This window comes from Esox lucius, chromosome 19, assembly GCF_011004845.1.
Source record: "Esox lucius isolate fEsoLuc1 chromosome 19, fEsoLuc1.pri, whole genome shotgun sequence".
NCBI lineage: Eukaryota > Metazoa > Chordata > Actinopteri > Esociformes > Esocidae > Esox > Esox lucius.
In genome coordinates, this window is record NC_047587.1 from 16,360,325 (window position 1) to 16,376,407 (window position 16,083).

A 16,083-nucleotide genomic window follows, 5' to 3' on the forward strand; every position below is an offset into this window, starting at 1 on the left:
AACAGTGACATTGCTACATTGCTTCTATAAGACAAAATTCAGAATTCCAAACCAACATACCTAGCCATCAACTGTCTTAGCATGTCTCAAGTTGGCTACATAATTAGATTCCATAGCAAAATAATTTTCCTAAATATATTGTATACAGTGTACAGTAAGCATAGCATTACTGTGTTTTAATTTACAAGTGGTACATACATTTTTTATTTTAAAACACCAAAACTCAATTATTGTAAGATGTCATTGGTTTTACGTTGGGAAATGGAAGTGAAGCTGAGACCCAGGTCCCTTAGAGTTGAGACATTTATTATTTATATGAACATTACCATTAAACACACAGATATGAAGCACATGCACATTAAGAAAATCAGTCACAGTTAACAATGAAAAGCTAATTATTTACTGACAGAAAACTTGATTTACATGTAAATGTTAATTATTCCATCAAGCTCTATTTAGCATTTCAGTGAGATTAGGTATATAACCCTAATAACTTTTGTTTACAGTTCTAATTGTGTTTGTAACATGTTTTTTCAGTTAATAGAGAGTTTTAGGGTAAACACCCAATCGATCGTGATAGATGACATATACATTTTATGTGATACATTTCAGTTGGGGGTGCATGGCAGCGTGGCTCATGTTATCTAGCAGTGTGGAAGTGCACCAGACCCTGCATGCATACCGCGTCATCAGACCCTGCATGCATACCGCCTCACCAGACCCTGCATGCATACCGCCTCACCAGACCCTGCATGCATACCGCCTCACCAGACCCTGCATGCATACCGCCTCACCAGACCCTGCATGCATACCGCATCACCAGACCCTGCAGGCATACCGCGTCACCAGACCCTGCAGGCATACCGTGTCACCAGACCCTGCAGGCATACCGTGTCACCAGACCCTGCAGGCATACCATGTCACCAGACCCTGCATGCACACTGCATACATCAGCTGGTGAGCTGCTGAAAATGTCAGGCTCTGATGCACTTTGGCTCAGCCTCTGACAGACTACACATAGCGCAACACAATTTATTCTCTTTAACAACCAGTCCCAAACGTACTATGTAGCTTTGTTATATTTGAGAAACAGAAATTGGAGGGTATATACACTGACAAGCCAAAACATTATGACAGTCTGTCTAATATGCTGTGGGTTCTCTGTGTGCCGCCAAAACAGCGCTGACCCCTGAAAGTGTCCTGTGGTTTCTGGCACCAAGACATTATAAGTAGATCCTTGTCTCCTGTAGCTTGCGAGGTGGAGCCACCATGGATCGGACTCTGTCCAGCACATCCCACAGACGCTAAATCAGATTGAGATCTGGGGAATTTGGAGACCAGGGCAACACCTTGAACTCTTCATCATGTTTCTCAAACCATTCCTGAACAATGTGTGCAGTGTGGCTGGGTGCATAATCCTGATGAAAGAGGCCACTGCTATCAAGGAATGCCATTGCCATGAAAGGGTGTACCTGATCTGCAAAGATGTTTAGGTAGGTGGCATGTGTCAGATTGACATCCACATGAATAACAGGGCGCAGGGTTTCCCAGCAGAACATTGCCCAGAGCATCACTCTAAGTCATCAGGGAGGTCAGAAGCAACATTTTCAAATTTGCTTGCAATTGATAATCATACAAATTACAGAAAATATGTCCCATGAACTGATTGAAGGTGAAATTATAGCACTAAGTGAATAAAAATATGATTAGCAGGAAAACAGTCAACTGCATTTTTATAAATTAACCTTTTTATTTCAGAATATTGAGAAGAAGATCCCCACAGAGCCCATAGGAGATGTCTCCGACTTATATTACTTTGACATTGAGAAAAAAACATCTGCAATATTCTGTAGAACCACAAAATGACTTCAATGACATTTGTTCCAGTAACAGACTCCACAGAGGCAAGTAGAAGAGAAAATTTGACTAGGATGGAACGAAATGTATTAAAGTCTGCAATTTTGTGAATGTAAAGCAAAAGGGCAATGTTCTACTTAATTTCCCCCAGGATGACCACGCAAAGGAAATACCAGCTTTCACACCGCATGCTAAGAAATATACACGTGAATACATTTACAAAAACAGGTAATTAGCTTTGTATCTTATAGGGGCAGTGCTGTATATTTGTTTGGCAAAATAATAACACTATTTTAACTTCACTACCGTTCTTGGGGCTTCCATTAATTCTTTCAAAATAATATTAGATGATAATGGAAGAATTTAAATAGCAGATAAGTGGATGAAGACAAGATGTAAGTTGGATAGCCTAACAAAGTGTGTTCAGTGGTTGAAGAGATATCGTTAGGGAGTTAATTCAAGCTAATGATGCAACTGTATTATTATTATGATTATGTAATTGTTTTAATTTACAAATGGAAAAATATTTTGACATGCTAAATTATTTTTATATTCAGTGATAATAATAATAATTACTAAAACTATTTACTGTTGTAAGGAAATGGGTAACCATGAGTATGGAGGCCCACTAAAACCAGGGGGAAAAAAATGCCTGATTGTGTACTTACATCATTTTAATTAATTAGATATGTTTTTGACTTCCCATTGTTTTATGAATCAAAATTCTAGACAGTTTTTAAATGTATTCCCTTTCTTGCTTGAGATAGGATTTCAGCTGCTCAACATGTCAGGGACTAAGCAAGGCCTTCCCTGAAAAAGATGTCTGGATGGCAGGATATGTTGCTCTAAAACCTGTATATATTGTTCAGCATTAATGGTGCCTTCACAAATGTCCAAATCACCCATGCTATGTGCACTAATACTCCCCTATACCATCACAGATGCTGGCTTTTGAACTGTGTACTGATAAGAAGTCATGGTCCCTTAAAATGGTCCTCTACTCTTCAGTACAGATGATGCAGCATCCATGATTCCCCCACAAAAAATGTTTTGACAGTTTTCCCCTTCGCCACAATCCATCTTAAATGAGCTCGGGTCAAGAGAAAGTGGCAGTGTTTCTGGGATCCTGTTATTTATGGTTTCTTTGCATGGTAGAGTATTAAGTTGGATTTGTGGATGCAACGATAAACTGTTTTCACAGACAATGTTTTGTGGAAGTGTTCCTGAGCTCATGCAGTGATGTCCACTACAGAATCGTGTCTGTTTTTAATGCAGTGCCATTTGAGGGCCTGAAGATCACAGCCATCCATTATGAGTTTTCAGCCTTGTCCCTTGCATACAGAGATTTCTCCAGATTCTCTGAATCTTTTTAGGATATTATGTACCATAGATGATGAGATCCCCAAACTCTTTGCAATTTTATGTTGAGAAACATTATTCTTAAATTGTTGCACATTTGCTCATGCAGTTTTTCACAGAGTGGTGAAAACCCCCCCACTTTTACTTTCAAAAGACACATCCTCTCTGGGATGTTCTTTCTATACGTAATCATTTTACTGACCTATTGCCAATTAACCTAATTAGTTGTGAGATGTTCCACCAATTCGTTTTTTTAGCATTATAAAACAAGTTTACACTTTACACTTACAATTACACTTACACAAGTCTTTTATTGCCCTTGTCCTATCTTTTTGAAACATGTTGCTGGCATCAAATTCAAAGTGGTCATATACAGTTAGGTCCGGAAATAATTGGACACTGACAAATGTTTTGTTATTTAGGCCGTTTACCAAAATATATTAAAGTTACAGTTAAATAATGAATATGGCCTTAAAGTGCAGTCTGTCAGCGGTAATTTGAGGGTATTCACATCCAAATTGGGTATTTAGGAATTACAGCTCTTTAATATGTAGCCCCCACTTTTTCAAGGGACCAAAAGCTGTTTCATTGACAGGAGTGGGCTATTCCTTTGTTAATTCTTCATCAATTAAGCAGGTAAAATGTCTAGAGTTCATTCCAGGGGTGGCATTTGCATTTGGTGTTTGGCTGTGAACCCACAACATGTGGTCAAAGGAGATCTCAATGCAAGTGAAACAGGGCATCCTTAGGCTGCAAAAAAAAATCCATCAGAGAGATAGCTGGAACATTAGGAGTGGCCAAATCAACAGTTTGGTACATTCTGAGAAAAAAATAACACACTAGTGAGCTCTGTAACACAAAAAGGCCTGGACGTCCATGGAAGACAACAGTGATGGATGATTGTAGGATCCTTTGGATGATAAAGAAAAAACACTTCACAACATCCAGCCAAGTGAAAAACACTCTCCAGGAGGTTGGCATATCATTATCCAAGTCTACCGTAAAGAGAAGACTTCACGAGAGCAAATACAGAGGCTTCACTACAAGGTACACACCATTAATAAACCTCAAGAATAGAAAGGCCAAAAAACATTTGTAAAAGCCAGCCCAGTTCTGCAACAGCATTCTTTGGACAGTTGAAACTAAGATCAACCTGTACCAGAATGATGGGAAGTATGGAGAATGTTTGGAACAGCTCATGATCCGAAGCATACCGCATCATCTGTAAAACACGGTAGAGGCAGGTTGATGGCATAGGCAGGCTTCCAAGTGCACTGGGTCATTTGTGTTTATTGATGATGTGGCAGAAGACAGTAGCAGCCGGATGAATTCTGAAGTGTATAAGGATATATTCTCTGCTCAGATTCTTGTCAAATTCAGCAAAGTTGATTGGACGGCGCTTCAGTTCACAGATGGACAATGACTCAAAACATACTGTGAATGCAACCCAGGAGTTTTTTAAATCAATGAAGTGGAATTTTCTGCAATGGCCGAGTCAATCACCTGATCCCAACCTGATCAAGCATGCATTTAACTTGCTGAAGACAAAACTTAAGGGAGAAAGACCCACCAACAAACAACAACTGAAGACAACTGCAGTAAAGGCCTGGCAAAGCATCACAAAGGAGGAAACCCTGTGTTTTATAATGTCTGTGCCTTCTAGACATCAAGCAGTCACAGCCTGCGAAGGATTTTTGACAAATAATTAAATGATTTTGCATTCAGATTTCTTTACATTTTATGCAGTATCCCGACTTTTTTGGAAACAGGGTTGTACAAGCTCTGCAAACTGGCGTAAGTGAAATTGCAAGTGCAAGTGAATGTTAAGAGTCAAATCAAAAGTAAACAAAATCTGGATTAACATAGTCACAGACAGTTTGATACACACTGAAAAAGCATCAGAGTAAAAATAATCGCAGTCACATTATTATAATTATAATGAAAGATGACTTAACTTTGCTTTGTTCTGGTAGACTTGAAGTGGGTAAAAGTGCTCACTCTTAATTACTCAACACCCTAATAACTTTTTCAATCCCATCCGGATAAAAATATAGCAATAAATAAGCATTATTTACAGCTGACTTTAATACCATCAGAGTGCACCAACAGCGCTTACTGGTAGTAGGGATAGAGCACATGTGAACAGTAACTTTTCATCAACGTTGCAGATGTCAGAGATGACTAGACTGCTGCATGACTCCACAGTAAAACAAACTGGTTTGTAATCCCGGTGCTGAGCTACGGTCTAACCGCTAAATTCATGACGGTGTGTTAATGAAGCTAAAGCAGCTAATAAAATGGTTGCAAAATATTACATGACCCTACTGCCTGCGAGTTAGAGAAACTACTCCAATTTCATAGCCTATTAGGCCAATTCAGATGTTGAGAGCAGTATTTGAGGGGTCAACTATTATTTTAACATACTGTATATACACTCACCTAAAGGATTATTAGGAACACCATACTAATACTGTGTTTGACCCCCTTTCGCCTTCAGAACTGACTTAATTCTACGTGGCATTGATTCAACAAGGTGCTGAAAGCATTCTTTAGAAATGTTGGCCCATATTGATAGGATAGCATCTTGCAGTTGATGGAGATTTGTGGGATGCACATCCAAGGCACGAAGCTCCCGTTCCACCACATCCCAAAGATGCTCTATTGGGTTGAGATCTGGTGACTGTGGGGGCCATTTCAGTACAGTGAACTCATTGTCATGTTCAAGAAACCAATTTGAAATGATTCGAGCTTTGTGACATGGTGCATTATCCTGCTGGAAGTAGCCATCAGAGGATGGGTACATGGTGGTCATAAAGGGATGGACATGGTCAGAAACAATGCTCAGGTAGGTCGTGGCATTTAAACGATGCCCAATTGGCACTAAGGGGCCTAAAGTGTGCCAAGAAAACATCCCCCACACCATTACACCACCACCACCAGCCTGCACAGTGGTAACAAGGCATGATGGATCCATGTTCTCATTCTGTTTACGCCAAATTCTGACTCTACCATCTGAATGTCTCAACAGAAATCGAGACTCATCAGACCAGGCAACATTCTTCCAGTCTTCAACTGTCCAATTTTGGTGAGCTCGTGCAAATTGTAGCCTCTTTTTCCTATTTGTAGTGGAGATGAGTGGTACCCAGTGGGGTCTTCTGCTGTTGTAGCCCATCCGCCTCAAAGTTGTGCGTGTTGTGGCTTCACAAATGCTTTGCTGCATACCTCGGTTGTAACGAGTGGTTATTTCAGGCAAAGTTGCTCTTCTATCAGCTTGAATCAGTCGGCCCATTCTCCTCTGACCTCTAGCATCAACAAGGCATTTTCGCCCACAGGACTGCCGCATACTGGATGTTTTTTCCTTTTCACACCATTCTTTGTAAACCCTAGAAATGGTTGTGCATGAAAATCCCAGTAACTGAGCAGATTGTGAAATACTCAGACCGGCCCGTCTGGCACCAACAACCATGCCACGCTCAAAATTCCTTAAATCACCTTTCTTTCCCATTCTGACATTCAGTTAGGAGTTCAGGAGATTGTCTTGACCAGAACCACATCCCTAAATGCTATTGAAGCAACTGCCATGTGATTGGTTGATTAGATAATTGCATTAATGAGAAATTGAACAGGTGTTCCTAATAATCATTTAGGTGAATGTATATATATTGTTCTTGATTCCCACTACGTAGTTGTAGTGTGCTATGTGCCCATTCAAATGCTTATTACATTAATGTATCTATAATATCCTATAATATTCAATAATTCTACCAAGTTACATTGATACAGTATGTATATTATTGCCATACTTATAATTTTCAATACTACTACCCAGATTTCTGCTTGTTTACAGTACTCTTTTTAAACTGCTGCTACTGTACGTATATAATTGCTTTATTTTTTGTTTGGCTATAAATTTTTTTATTATATATTTGTCTTCTTAATTCTCACTACATAGTTTGTTGGGATAATTTAATTGCGCAGGATGATGCAGTGTTTTCTGGTGCATTTGACAAATAAACCTTGAAACTTGAAATTGTATACGGAGTATAGCATCCAAGAAAGTTTCCGCCCCAGAGTTCACACAGCCTCCCCAAAAACAGGGTTTAACTTTTGGTTTTGATTTCTTTCTCATCTCCTCCCCTTATTCTTCTCTTTTTGTTGACAAAATGCCCACAAGGGCAAACACACCCTTGGTGTCCGTTCCCTGTGTCTCTCCCAGTTACACTGAGGGGGGATGTTGGCATAGTCCCGGGACATACACAGATAATGGCCATGTCTGATGGTGTCTTCTCTCTCCCACCAAGCGGGCATGAGGACATTGTTTGGGGACTGTGGGAACACAGTTCCTAAATGTCCAAGCTCTGCGCCAAGCTGGACCACAACAGTGATGACTGGACAGAAACCCTAGAGAAGCTCAAGGCCGTCCCTGCAGTGCTCGAAGATTCACCCAGAGTCCCGGCTGCCCCCAAGGAGCCTCCTAGAGGCCGTCAGCGCCCGACAAGAAGCACTGTTCCCCGGCCATGCCCCTGGAGACCCAGAGGGACATTATGCAGGCCCTGTTAAGATGGTTGGAGGAGGCGTGTGAAAGGATCAGCACCATGCAAGAGGCCCTGAGCCCCCGCCATGCCCAACGAGAGGCCACGGAATCCAAGCAGCAGCAGAGGAGCTTCCAAGAGCAACATCAATGCCAGATGACCCTCCCAGTGCTTTAAAATGAACTCATGACTATAGCTTGCCTATACTTTGGTGGGTGATGCTTAGTGTTCTGAAGTTCTGCTGATTGCTATAAAAAAGCACACGTTTGATTAGTTTCAAGCACATGGTCCTAAATACATGAGCACAACTATTCCAACAATCATCTGACCTACAGACTTATGTAAACCTTAAAAGTAAAAAAATACATTCTCAAAAGATTTTTGTTGTCGGCAAATTACTATATACCGTACTACAAGATTGTGAAAAATAGCAATTTTCCTAGGAAGTTTATAATACTGTGGTAGGCCGCTCTGCTAATCCTGCATTAATAGCTATCCAGCATAGCCTGGATGGCCACTAAAAACTAACATAAAGCAGGTACAGGTTGGATTCTTTTACAACATTCAGCATTTGTGCTCAGCAGACATTAAATTTGTTTCTTTTCAAGAAAGAATTAGAGGCAATATTAGTCTGGGGCCATTTCATTCTTAATGAAAATGGTAGATAGTTTAGTTCTTGATGTTTGATAATTGATATATATATATATATATATATATATATATATATATATATATATATATATATATATATATATATATATATATATATATATATATATATATATATGTATATAAATTATATTTGGAATTATTGCTGTGCTGTTTGTTATGGTTTAAGTTATGTTGGTAACACACTCTCCCCACTCAGAGGATGTTTTAAAAAGCCATCACAGAAATGTCAAACAACAGCAATTTGGCATCTCACAGCAAAATGTCAACCCTGTCGATCTGGGTTCAGTAGGGTGTGGACACAGGGTCTGTGTTAACCTGCTCTGAAATCTGACCAGCACAGAATTATACAACCATTTTTACAATTCAGGTGGAGAGAGAAATATAATGAGAAATGACAATATATATGCTCTAGAAGACTCTGATGATAAGCAGCCCTACACGTATGTTGTACATGCCAGCAGCACGGGGATCATGGCTGGCATCAAAATGTTCATCACAGTGGGTGCTCTGTGGTTAATAGACATTTTCTGTCTCATTTGTCTTGCTGTTCTCTTAGCAACTCGAGAGCTCAGTAACTTGCATCATTCATAACAGTTCAGTTGTGTCCTAATACTCCACAACAAATATCTAATTTGTCTCTCCTTCTCTGTAGCTCCTTCACGCTTAACCATATGATTCAAGGTCCTTTAAAGTTTTGTAAAGGACATTGATAGTGGATGTTTAAAATACTTTAGGTCATTATGGCCACAGAAAAAAATCTCATTATTTCCACATTAAATGTAATGTATAATTAAACTGAATGGAAGGCATTGCATGTCTTCATGTTAATGGGAAATTGACAATTTTTAACCCAATTGTCTGCCTCTACTGACATTTTAGCTGACTCTACGGGTGTGCATGTAATTGTCACGTCCTGGCTGGGGGCCACAGTCAGGGCCTGACCACAGAGGTGCTTCTAGGCCTCTCTGCGCTGCAGTTAGATTTTTCCCCAATTAGAGGCAGCTGCCCCTATTGGCTCAAATTGGAGACCCTGTTTAAGTTGCCCTTGGTTTCCTTAGTTTGTGGATCATTGTTTGCGTTGTATGCTTCAGTTTGCCTCTCCCTTTGTTGTTTTCTGTTCAAGTTTACAAAGAAGAAGATTAAACGGATATGTCCCTTAAACTCTGCACCTGTGTCCTGCCACCTAAACCTCCTAAACCGTGACTGTGATCCTCATTAGTATGAATACACTTTGATGTCACAAACAATCACGTGGCAACTATTAAAAAACAGTAACAGCAGTGAATTATAACGTGGCGCACAGTTAAGTAACCCTTTCCTTCGAGCAAAGCACATTGAATACTGCAGTTTACTAGTTAGTCCACTATGCCAAACGAAATAAACTGTACTAGCTTCATTAAGACACAAACTACATACAGTGGGGCAAAAAAGTATTTAGTCAGCCACCAATTGTGCAAGTTCTCCCACCTAAAAAGATAAGAGAGGCCTGTAATTTTCATCATAGGTACACTTCAACTATTAGAGACAAAATGAGAGTAAAAAATCCAGAAAATCACATTGTAGGATTTTTTATGAATGTATTGGTAAATTCCTTGGTAAAATAAGTATTTGGTCACCTACAAACAAGCAAGATTTCTGGCTGTCACAGACCTGTAACCTCTTTTTTAAGAGGCTTCTCTGTCCTCTACTCGTTACCTGTATTATTGGCACCTGTTTGAACTTGTTATCAGTATAAAAGACACCTGTCCACAACCTCAAACATTCACACTCCAAACTCCACTATGGCCAAGACCAAAGAGTTGTCAAAGGACACCAGAAACAAAATTGTAGACCTGCACCATACTGGGAAGACTGAATCTGCAATAGGTAAGCAGCTTGGTGTGAAGAAATCAGCTGTAAGAGCAATTATAAGAAAATGGAAGACATACAAGACCACTGATAATCTCCTTCGATCCAGGGCTCCACGCAAGATCTCACCCCGTGGGGTCAAAATGATCACAAGAACGGTGAGCAAAAATCCCAGAACCACACGGGGGGACCTAGTGAATGAAGTGCAGAGAGCTGGGACCAAAGTAACAAAGGCTACCATCAGTAACACACTACGCCGCCAGGGACTCAAATCCTGCAGTGCCAGACGTGTCCCCCTGCTTAAGCCAGTACATGTCCAGGCCCGTCTGAGGTTTGCTAGAGAGCGTTTGGATGGTCCAGAAAAGGATTGGGAGAATGTCATATGGTCAGATGAAACCAAAATAGAACTTTTGGTAAAAACTTGTCGTGTTTGGAGGACAAAGAATGCTGAGTTGCATCCAAAGAACACCATACCTTCTGTGAAGCATGGGGGTGGAAACATCATGCTTTGGGACTGTTTTTCTGCAAAGGGACCAGGACGACTGATCCGTGTAAAGGAATGAATGAATGGGGCCATGTATCATGAGATTGAGTGAAAACCTCCTTCCATCAGCAAGGGCATTGAAGATGAAACGTGGCTGGGTCTTTCAGCATGACAATGATCCCAAACACACCGCCTGGGGCAATGAAGGAGTGGCTTCGTAAGAAGCATTTCAAGGTGCTGGAGTGGCCTAGCCAGTCACCAGATCTCAACCCCATAGAAAATCTTTGGAGGGAGTTTAAAGTCTGTGTTGCCCAGCGACAGCCCCAAAACATCACTGCTCTAGAGGAGATCTGCATGGAGGAATGGGCCAAAATACCAGCAACTCTGTGTGAAAACCTTGTGAAGGCTTACAGAAAACGTTTGACCTCTGTCATTGCCAACAAAGGGTATATAAAAATTATTGAGATGAACTTTTGTTATTGACCAAATACTTATTTTCCGCCATAATTTACCAATACATTCATAAAAAAATGTGATTTTCTGGATTTTTTCCCCCTCATTTTTCCTCTCATATTTGACAGGCCTCTTTCATCTTTTTGAGTGGGAGAACTTGCACAATTGGTGGCTGACTAAATACTTTTTGCCCCACTGTACATGAACAATCAGGCTCTTCTGACCTGCGGAACCTGTTGCCGAGGGGTATATATGGCTAATAATAACTACATTTGATGGACATTTGTAAAACGGTGAGGAAAGACTTACTACATATATAAAAACAATTATTGCATACTTTTGATTTGCTATGCTGAACTATAAATTGCAGACCATATTATCTACCGAGAGAATTCTCAAGAGAAAATGTACCGGTCCTCTTTTTTTCCTACTACAAATGGATACTGGGACTAAGACTGCACTCAAAGAGCTGTATAGTGGTGTACATGCTCAATAAGGAAGTAGATGAAGCTTTGATGCAAAACAACAGTACTTTTTTAAGAACACAGGATTTAATGTATCAGGATATCTGATAATATTACTGAGTTTACCACAGTAGTCAATGCCTTCAATAAATACATTAATGACGTCCAAATATTGACCCTAGGTTCATATCCTAACCATATGTTTTATATTAAAAGCATTATTATCCCCTCTGAACTAATTGTCAGAGCTGCTGCTTTCAGGATGCTGGAAAACAAATCCATCTGCTTAAAATAAATCCCATCACGACTTTCAACGAGACACAAAACTGTAAAAGTATCAGTACAGGAATAAGATCATATCTTACTACACCAGTTATGATGCTCATTAGATTAGAATGAGCTTGCAAATTATCATGGACAACAAAGCCTCTCAAAGTTCCAAGTTGCCCAAAGAAGCAAGCATTATCAGCTAATGCTCACTTGATAGCGCCTTTTCAGGACAAAAATGTCATTGGAGATTTGATTGGAAACCGGTATGTATAGTCAAATGAGACAAATATTTTGCTTTATCAACAAAAACACAAAACACAGGTTTTGTGTAAAAAGAGGGAAGTACAGTATGGTGTCGGACCTGACTGTTTTGCATCTAAATGTCTTGGGAACCTAGTTAGGATACATAGTATCATGGTCTCTGTCAATTACAAGGACATGCTAGACCAAGATCCGTCTGCCTATGCCAGCAAGATAAAATCTAATCCTTGCTATTAGTTATTATATCACATCTAGTGATGTTATATAATAGTAAACATTGTACTGTTATCGTTAAAAAGGGAAGGTGTCACAAAGTACTAAATTCTGAAAAAATGTATTTCTCTAAAGTTGACCACAGTCAAGGTTTAGATTTCTCTTATGTTTTGAGTGTAAGTTTAAGCTGAACAGCTATGCTATTTATTTTACGTAGCCTTTCCTCATCTTTTCCAAGGGGTGCCCAACATTCTGGAGGTCCCTGTGAGGTGAGATCTGACTGTAGAAATTATCAGATTTTCAAATTGAACACATCATTCAATCAATCATTCATCTCGCTACATCTAATTTAGAAAATATTTTCTAATTTTAATAACATTGTTTACTTTAATCTGATATTTGAAAATGTATATCTTTGCATTAACATGCAAAGATATACATATCAAAATAGTGAAATATTGTTCACTATTTTGTCTGTATTATAGTTATTAGAAATGCAAAATTCCTTGAAAAATATCTATAATGACCTTTCCATTTTCCTTCTTCAACACTTTGCCACAAGATTATAGATACAGGTAAAAGATGGGCTGGTTCAAGTTCTTTGTCAAATTAGCACTTTCAGAATCCCTGTCGCCTTTGGCTAATTATTACTTGTAAAATGAAGTGCCATGGAAAACATTAAATGCCTATTATGTTGCCCCAACCTCAGAAAACATTGTGGGGTCATTCTTTCAATCACTCTTTCAGACTATTTTCAAATTAAATTACAAAACAAAATGCTTTCACCGCTCACACCTCATCAATCACCCTACGTTTGGTGAAAACAAGGTACTCATCACCTGGCTAATACTAATACAAGCCCTACAGTGAAGCACGGTGGTGGGAACATTATGTTATGGGGATGATTCTCAGTGGCAAGGACTTGTAGAATGGTCAGGATTGAGGGAAAATACAGTGAGTTGAGAAGCACTCTGGATCAGATTCTTCTTTCAGCATGACAATGACCTGAAGCAAACAGAGAGAAACCAACACAGGAGTGGATTAAGTAATGGTCTGTGAATGTCCTTGAGTGGTCCAGCCAAAGCCCAGACTTGAATCCCACTAAACTTCCTTGGGAGGACCTGAAGACTGCAGTTGACCGACGACCTGAGGCAAGTACACGGCTTCTAAGTCTCATGATTACCTTAAATAAATGCTGACTGCATGCAGTCCAAACTACCAATAAAGGTTAATTCTCCCCAAATGTCCTTTGCCACTGGTGTAACAGATTGTCACCAGTATCTGCAGTGTATATCAGATTGGTTTCATGCAGTTCTTCAGGCATACCCGCCACAGTTGGAGGTGCTCGTGGTGAGCAGAGCATTAAACCCCCAACCTCCTCCTGTCCACATCTGTTACCGTAACCTCCTCACCTCCATGTTGGATGCCTGGCTCAGAGTTAGCCTGTGAGCCCTAGCATATAGTACATGCATATTATAATACTCAAGCTTAATATCCCTATTATTAGTGTCTTGTTTTTTTTGTGTTTGTATGAACAGGGTTTTTATGAAGTCCTCAAGAATTTATATATAATTAAATATAGCTTTGTAACAGTTTGTCTTGGACTTTGCATATAGCAATGGCCAGTTAACCAGAGTGGCAAGTTCATGAATGCTGTAAATCACATATAGTTAATTGAGAAGCTTTTTAGCGGTAAGCCTTTAGTTGAGGATTGACAGGTTGTACTTGGCAGTGTGTTAAGGTATAGCATTAGTAAAAAAGGCTATGAAAAATGTATCAGATTGATCATTATTTCCTTTTTAACTGGGTTTTAAATACACTCACTGGCCACTTTATTAGGTTTACCTATCTAGTAGTGAGTATAACACTTTTGCCACCAAAAGTTAAGGTTTGATGCATTTTGCTTTCAGAGATGCCCTTCTGCAAATCACTGTTGTAAAAAATTATCATTTTAGCATTTGTGCCCTTTCTGTCAGCTTGAACAAGTCAAGTCAGTCCTCTGACCTTTCTCATTAACAAGGTGTTAACGCCCACAAAACCGCCACTCTCTGGTTGTTTTTTTCATCACACCATTCTCTGTAAACTCAAGAGAATGTGGTGCGTGAAAATCCCAGGTCAGCTGTTTGAGATCTTGGAACCACAATATTGGCATCATAATTCTAATGTTTGGTCAAACAACAACTCAACCTCTCAATCATGTCTGGCTGCTTTATATATTTATATAGGATAGCTTCTGTCACTGACTTATGACCCTGGTTGGTGTTCCCATCAAGTTATTTGACAAGTGGGCAGGACTTCCTGTCTGACGTATGCTGGGGGTGGAACTTCCTGTGTAACATATGCATGTCTGGTGAAAGAAAAATAGCAAGGGGGGGTGGTTTGACTCTATAATTTATGATTGCTTCGTTGAGTTCATAGATGTTTGATGTTTTACAATGTGCAATTGATGATATTATAAGTGTTATAACAGAAGCGAAATGTTTTAAAATGGGCCTTCGGGATCAGCTTGTAAAATTCTTTATCGTACCATTTGATGTTACAACCGCTACATGTCTAACAGATGGTTTATAACCTAGACCTTTCTGGAACTATGCTGCATTACTGGTAAAATTATGTATTTTGAATGTCTGTTTAGTCGGAAATATCAAATCTACATCTTAAACCAGGCCTAGATTGTCAGTGGGGTGAGATATATTTGTTTTTGTAACATTTCTAAATACATTAACCCAATCAAATGTCGCATTTGTGGTTAACCATATTATCAGTCTTTGAGAAACAAACAACCTTTTTCCTAGGGAAATCGTCATTATTGCGACAGGAATACACACTTGCTTTAGAAGATATAATATCATTCAGTGTTACCACTCGTTCAGAATGGGATTTGTACAGTGGCAAGGATACTAGAAACCACTAGTATCCTTGACTTGTCAATTTTTAATTTAAATAAGTTGCAGACTGTCAGCCATGCTTGACAAATTAAACTTTTACCCTAACCCCCAGAAAGGCACGCCAAAATATTTCTTTTTTCAGAACATCAATTAAGCAGAGAAGTTGTAATGGCTTTATTGACTCGATTTTATTAATTGCAATTCACAAAATAGAATTACATTTTCACTTCACTTCTTTATAAAATGTTGCAAACTAGGTAGGAACTGAAAGCTTTCAGGAAATGTGTTATTTCCTGTTAGAAGAAATAGTGAAGCCACGCTAAGCCTGCCTTCAACAAGCCTGTGAGTGGAGGTTTTTTGAAACCTAACATCCAATAGTCCAGACGAGATTGGAGGTGTGGCCTTGTGAGATGGGGTTACATCATACTGTTGAAAACAGCATTTCAGTAAAATGTCTGTGTACAGTTGCCCTTCATTTCAGCACACCAGCCATAAAGTGCCAAAGTTTGTAACTGTGCAACCATCTCTGACCTACATGTCCCATCTCTCCAACCTATCAATAAACAAAAGCCACTCCCGACCCAAAGACAATGACAATGTTGCTGAATGTAATTTTTTTTGCTTGTTTTTCTATTAAACCAAAGTAGGAAATCAATGAATGAATTAATTGTTGAGCATGTCTTATTGATTAATCTTCTGGCATGATCAGTGAGTGAGTAATATGCAAGGTGCTAGGGTATCAATCCATGTCTGCAGTTACAATTTCTCTGAGCTGCCACTCA